Raw genomic sequence first — 7,194 nt, forward strand, 5'->3', positions numbered from 1 at the left:
TTTTTACTCATTGTATGATTCATTAGTGTGTGACACAGAAAACATGAAATAAATCTGTCATCACATAAATAAGCCAAATGTGGGTATTTGTGCCTGTAATCCGGATATTGAAAGGTGCATCTTCAGAGCTTGTTGACGTGATTTGAGTTGAAAAAGCATTCTTGTGCAGTAAGAGTCCCTGCCTCAAGGGAGTAGGGCAAGAGAAGATGATATAGACATAAACTTGGAAGTCCTGCTCTGGCCTCTTTATGCATGTGCACATACATACAAACCTCGCCTTGTGTTAATTACCAGGCACACACACACATATGCACACACACACACATACCACACACACACACACACACACACACCGACACACTCAAACACACTAATTTCATCCCATATTGTGACAGTCCCATTAAATTTTGAACATTACTTAGGGTATTTATATTTTATGATACTGAATAACTGGCAAATTTAGAACGTTTAGCTGTGAATGGATTTTGAAACCAGTACTCTCAGGACAAATTTTATTCTAAAAACACAAAGCACTTTAGACACAGATAGGCATGGGTAACTGACAGTCCAAGACTGTGGAGAAAGAAGAGGCAGACATTTCTGCTCCCTTCGATGTCTTGGTCATTCATTAGTTTTTTCAAGTATTTTAGAAATTATATATATATATATATATATATATATATATATATATATATATATATATTCTTTTATAAAACATTATAACAAAATATTAACTATAAATTATAAATAAGGTATAGATGTAGGCAGATAAATATATAAGTAAATAGATAGAACCATGGATATCAAAAACTGGTTTGTATGTATTTGGGATGCTTTTATTTTATTTAACAAATGGGTATTAGAACACAATTGCTGTCTGAGGAAAAGACACTGTAGAAGCCTGTGGTTGTAATCTGATGAGGAGTCAAGGGTATATCTGAAGAGAAATGAGGAATTTTTATACCTAATCTGCTGTTGTTTGCATATAAATTCAATGATTTTAATTCTGCCTCTATTGTCTATAACAGTGAATTATAGGAGAGGTGCATCTTCCAGGTTAGAATCCTAGATAACTTTTGTTTTTCTAAGTATGTCAGTCAAGTTTTTTTAAATTTATTTTCAATAGAATGCTAAGTCTAATTTAGGCCTCACCTGATATAGTAGGGAATTTTTTTTTTTTCATCCTGGTCTTTATTTTCCTTAAAGTGTTGTTTCCATCAGCACAAGTGAGCTCCTTACCCTAATTCTGAAAAAAGTATACAGAAATATAAAAGGGAGTTACTTAAGATACTCCTAGCCCACAAAACCTGCTCTGAGTAGGGGAAAGCAATGGAAATTTCCATGTTAAATATAAAACTGAACTCCGAGAGTTTCTCCAACAGCTTTTTATTTAACTTCCAATCATGAAGTTTGCTCAGAGCTTTTCCGAACTCAGTGATTCTTGTGACAACATGGGTGCTTATTTAATCCAGTTTCTGACAGGGCTCCAGTAAGAAGCCTCCAGGCATTTCCTTCTGAGGTACCACTTGTTCAGAAGAACTGAACCCTTAAATGGAAATATTATTAAATGAAAAATCAGTTGGGTTGTAACTAAGCGTGAGACACAGTGACCAATGGGACTTTCAGACATTTCCACTGATTAAAGTGCTTGCTCTCTAAGCCTGACAATCTTGAATTTAATTCCAAGAGACTAATAAAAATAGAAAGAGAAAACCAACTCCATTAAGTTAGTCTCTGATTTCTACAATATCTGTACTGTGCCAAGCATGTACAACACACACACACACACACACACACACACACACACACACACAGAGAGAGAGAGAGACACATGCATGCACACACACAGAGACACAAACACATGCACACACATTTAGTTACACCAACACCACCAATAATAATAACAATAATAAAATTTAAAAAGCATAATGGCCAATATTTTGATTCAAACAGAATCACTTTCAGGATGTTGAAGACAAGCATGAGCAATCTCTAGTTGATAATTATGTACTCTGATATGTATGTCTTTTGATCAGACTTTTACGTTATTTTGACCATATCTCTCTTCAGCTAGAGTCTAGGTATTATCTTGTACATGTTTACCATAATTTAGCATATGCTTGAGGATAATATTGACTTGGGAGAGATTAAATGTCGATCTCCGTTTTTCCTACAATAGTTGATTTTCTGGTCTTTGTGCATTAATTTAAGAAATATTTTGTATTGTCACTAAACATGATGAGAAGTTTAATGGTGTTGATCAAATTCACAACGCAGTATGGACTCTTGAGAAATACAACAATTAGAGTCACTATTATGCTGGATTGTCCATAAAGGAGGAAAATAATTCATAGTCAAATAACAAATTTAGTCTTTGGCAACCAGAGACCAAAAATGCCTTATGAGCTGTCAAATGTTACAGAATTTTATCAACATTCACCTTGAACATATTTTTTGTCTGTATATCTCTAAGGCTGATTTAAAACTAAGTTGTTCTTTGAAGTAAAGAATCCTAAATGACATCTCAATTTTAGCTCAAATATGGATTTAACACTGACCTCCATATTTGTGTTTGGATTGGGGCCAAATGCTCTCTAATATTTGTTTTGAATAGTACAAAAGACTAAAAATAGTGTATAGATATATGTCTAGCCAGCCAGTCCAATAAAAACAGTACTGGTTACATCACATTCTTAAATTAAGGATATCTTTTTCATTCTGAATTTATTTATTTCAATAGATTGATTCATCTGCTAATATGGTAGGTAGTAATACCCCACAGTGAATATTTTATTTTTCTTAGTTCTCAGAATTCTTTAAAGTAATTGATAATAGAAGAGCAGAAGAGAGTGTGGGGAATTCAGCAAATAAATATTTAATTTACTCAAACATTGTCTGTGTATAGAAAGTCAATATTTGCATAAAGGAAGCACTTGCGATGGAATTCAGAGGTTCATGGGCAGAAAGCTAGCTGAGAAGGAATCACCAATTGGAAAATTACATTCCTTACACAGCCAGGTGTCTAGAAAGTATTTTGCTAATATATTTACTAAATAATTACAAATACCTAAATATGTATTTCTGACATCTTTTTGGTTTGCCCTTAAACCCCAGCTCTATGCATCCTATCCATATCCCTAAAAGAATTAAGGCAATGATAAAATCTTCTAGCCTGGATTCTGAGTACTCAGATCTAAACTTAAAGGTCTATACATAGCACTGTTATTATATGTCAGGATACTGATAGAAGATGGAAAATCCACCCTCCACAGACCCATGCACTCTATTCAGCATCTGTATCCAAAGAATTCTTGCCACACAATCAGCCGGACAGTAGCACCTGTTAACACAGTGTTCACAGTCTTTTAGATTTGTGGCTCACTACCCCTGCTTAGTACCACTAGAGTTTCACTCTATGCATGAAGCATAGTTCAAATGTGAAGTAAAGTTCCTATGGAATTTTTTCATGCCATTCTAAATTTTAAAAATTATTAGGTGAATTCATAAGCTGAGTTCTATGTAGTTTTCATGGTGGAAATCAGTAAGTGTTAGCAAAACAGCCACAGGTATGTTAACCTGGGGGGTTCATGTGCTTGTGTGTGTGTGTGTGTGTGTGTGTGTGTGTGTGTGTGTGTGTGTGTGTTGGACATACTAGAGAGATAAATTCAAGAACCAATGTCTGGTATTGACATAAAAGGCATACCCTGAAAAATGGGGTTAAGGAAAAAAAAAAGTGTGCTTATATATGGTAGCTTATTCATTACCTGGCAAAATCCTTATATGGATACTAAGCACATGTGCTGGAACTTCTTATTGACTGATAACTTTAGAAGACCTTCTTAAGTAAAATATTTTGGCTCCATTAGTATTGCACATCACTCCTATTTTTAGATGAGCTTCTATTCTCAAAAGACTCAGTCTTGAAAGACCCTAGCCTCTTGTGCTAAGCCTTCCCCCAATATACCTCATCATTTGTACATTACTTGTGTTCTCTATTTATTGATTTTTAATTCGGTTTTTTTCATAAGGTATTCCAACCTTAGGCATCTGCTAAGACCAATCTTAGATGATTATTCCAGTGAGGACTTTAAATTTCTTCATGTAGATATGAGCACTCAGGTAACTCCCCTTTCATGAAACTTAAAATTAGTCTTTTTATGAAGTCATTATGTTTATTTTATTTTTTTGAACAATTTATTTAAAAAAAACAAAGATAAAAGAACAAATTTTAAGAATTTTTGCATAAAAGTATATGAATACATTTTTGTCAATGCTTGGCTTTTTTTTCCAAAGGTTTGATAGTGTGCATTAAGGTCTTACAGTTACAATGAGCAAAAAGTACATTTAAAACAGGATGTAACCCTGAATTAGTCAAAGTTTTCTTAGTGTGTAAAGATTGAGAATAATTTTTTTTCTCTTGAACTTCAAACAGTCTGAGAGTTGTTTCTGGGGTTTTCAGAGCTTTCTGGGGTTAGTATCTAATTATCAGTGACTGCATATTATGTCTGTTCTTTTGTGACTGGGTGATCTCACTCAGGATGACATTCTCTAGATGCAACCATTTTCTTAAGAATTTCATTGGTCATTGTTTCTGATAGCTGAGTAGTACACCATTATGTAAATGTACCACAATTTTTGTATCCATTCATCTACTTAAGGACATCTGGGTTCTTTCCAGCTTCTGGCTATTATAAATAGAGCTGCTATGAATATTGTGGTGCAGGTATCTGAGAAAATTTCCTGAACAAAACTCCAATGGCTCGTGCTCTAAGGTCAAAGATTGACAAATGGGACTTAATGAGATTGCAAAGTTTCTGTAAGGCTAAGGATACTGTCAAGAAAACAAAACAGCAGCCAACAGAATGGGCAAACCATTACCAACCCCCCATCAGATAGAGGCCTAATATCCAAGGTATACAAAGAACTCAAAAAGCTAGACACCAGAGAATCAAACAACCCTATCAAAAATGGGGTACGGAGCTAAACAAAAAGTTCCCAATTGAGAAATCTCAAATGGCTGAGAAACATGTAAGGAAGTGTTCCACATCCTTAGCCATCAGAGAAATGCAAATCAAAACAACCCTGAGATTCCACCTCACACCAGTCAGATTGGCCAAGATCCAAAACTCAGATTACAGCAGATGCTGGCCAGGTTGTGGAGAAAGAGGAACACTTCTCCACTGTTGGTGGGGTTGTAAGCTGATACAACTACTCTGGAAATCAGTCTGGTGATTTCTCAGAACATTGGACGTAGTACTACCTGAAGACCCAGCTATTCCACTTCTGGGCATATACCCCAGATACACTCCGATGTCATTATGTTTAAAGTACATTTTAACTCTAGGTGTATCAGCTCTTCTTAATATGTTTTTCTAATCAGATAAATGTTTTGCTGAAGTTCTGGAATACATCACTTCTAAAAGTTTAAACCTTTCAGCTTAATTAATCACAAGGTCAATCTTACATGAGATTTATGCCTCATAGACTCAGTATTCATAGTGAGCTCATGCAGAAAAGCCAGGCCCTGTCCTCTAGCACAAGCTTGAGACAGTGTCAATGACTCATTAACATGCTATGCAGCTGCATTATATCATTGACATCTGCTCTGTACTCAATAGAAGAGTCAATTATTGTAATACTGTTGTTATTGAACACTGCACATGACCCTACTCAAAATAACAGCTTAAACTGGATCTCATTCTGCAAGCCAGCTCTGTTCTCCACTGGTGGTGAGTCAGGAAACCTATCAGTAGTATTTTAGAGTCTATCATATGCTTCTGAAACTCATACAATATTGAACATACTTTTATTACATGATTATTTTGTAGTGTCACGAGAGCCAGTAGGCTAGAGTTGTGGCGGAGTGTGTACTGTTTAATGTCATGGCTCAGTGTGTGGCATGGCATCTATATTTCTTCCCAATAGGAGAGACACTGTCATAAACAAACCCAGTCACAAAAGAACAGACATAATATGCAGTCACTGATAGTGGGATGCTAACGCCAGAGGCTCGGACTGCCCCAGAAACAACTCACAGATTGTGTGAATTTCAAGAAAAAACAAACAAACAAACAAAAAAAAGTCATGCTCAATCCTTACACACCAAGAAAACGTTGACTAAATCTGGGTTGCATCCTGTTTTACATGTACTTTTTGCTCATTGTAACTAGTAAGACCTTAATGCAGAGTATCAAACCTTAAAAAAAGAAAAGAAAAAAAGCCAAGCACTGACAAAAATGTATATGTATACATTTATGCAAAAATGTTTAAATTTTTTTCTTTTATCTTTTTTAAAATAAAGTTTAAAAAAATCAGCTCTTTCATAGAGAAGTAAAGTTGCCTCCTGATGTTATTTGAGTAGAAGGCAGAGGCAGCTAGAAAATCGGTACACATAAAACCATGCTGCAAGGCTCAATAGGGCATATATACAGTACTCTAAATGTTGCCAACAGACAGGCCCTAGAAAATGGATTCACCTCAAACCCTTCTAATAAGATTGAGTATGTATCCTTTCCTTTAATGAGATACTATACTTCTTCCAAGAATCCCTTCTACCCGAGTACAGTCCTATGAGCAAAAATCAGGTGCTGTTGGCTCTGCCTGACTTTTTGAGGCCGGACTCAGTAAGGCTAAACTTTCTCTTTTTCTTTTGTCTATTTTTTTTCTGATTTGCACCAGAACTTAGAAATGTCCTTTTCCTGATACATTGGACTTTCTTGGTTTTTAAAGGTACAAATCTCCACCATGTGATGCATACTCACTCAAACAGAATGCATTAATTTTTTCTTTCTCTTCTTGAGTCTCTTCATCTAGGTAGCTGTTGGCATTTACAGCTTGCTCAAATTGTATCTTGGACTTTCATTTAAGTTTATTCTTAAATTATTTTATTAGTGATACTGAACCTCTAGAAAGAAACCTAATTTCTCCATATCAACAGGAGATAGGTTGTTCTGAATACACAATCATAGAAATTTGTTCTGAATAAAGCTCAAATCATAGAAAACTTGCAGCCATATTATCGACAACACACTTGGAGTAAGCAATTATGCAGTGAACAAACTTATATAGAGAAGACAAAGACAAGAACTATGATAGCACCCATTTGTGGTGCAGTTGCAAGTGGTGTCATGACAAGGTGGGAGGAAGTGCACAGCATGTGTCTTATGTGCAATCAGTGGCATGGCTGAGACACAA

Source organism: Micromys minutus (assembly GCF_963924665.1).
Source record: "Micromys minutus genome assembly, chromosome: 4".
Lineage (NCBI taxonomy): Eukaryota > Metazoa > Chordata > Mammalia > Rodentia > Muridae > Micromys > Micromys minutus.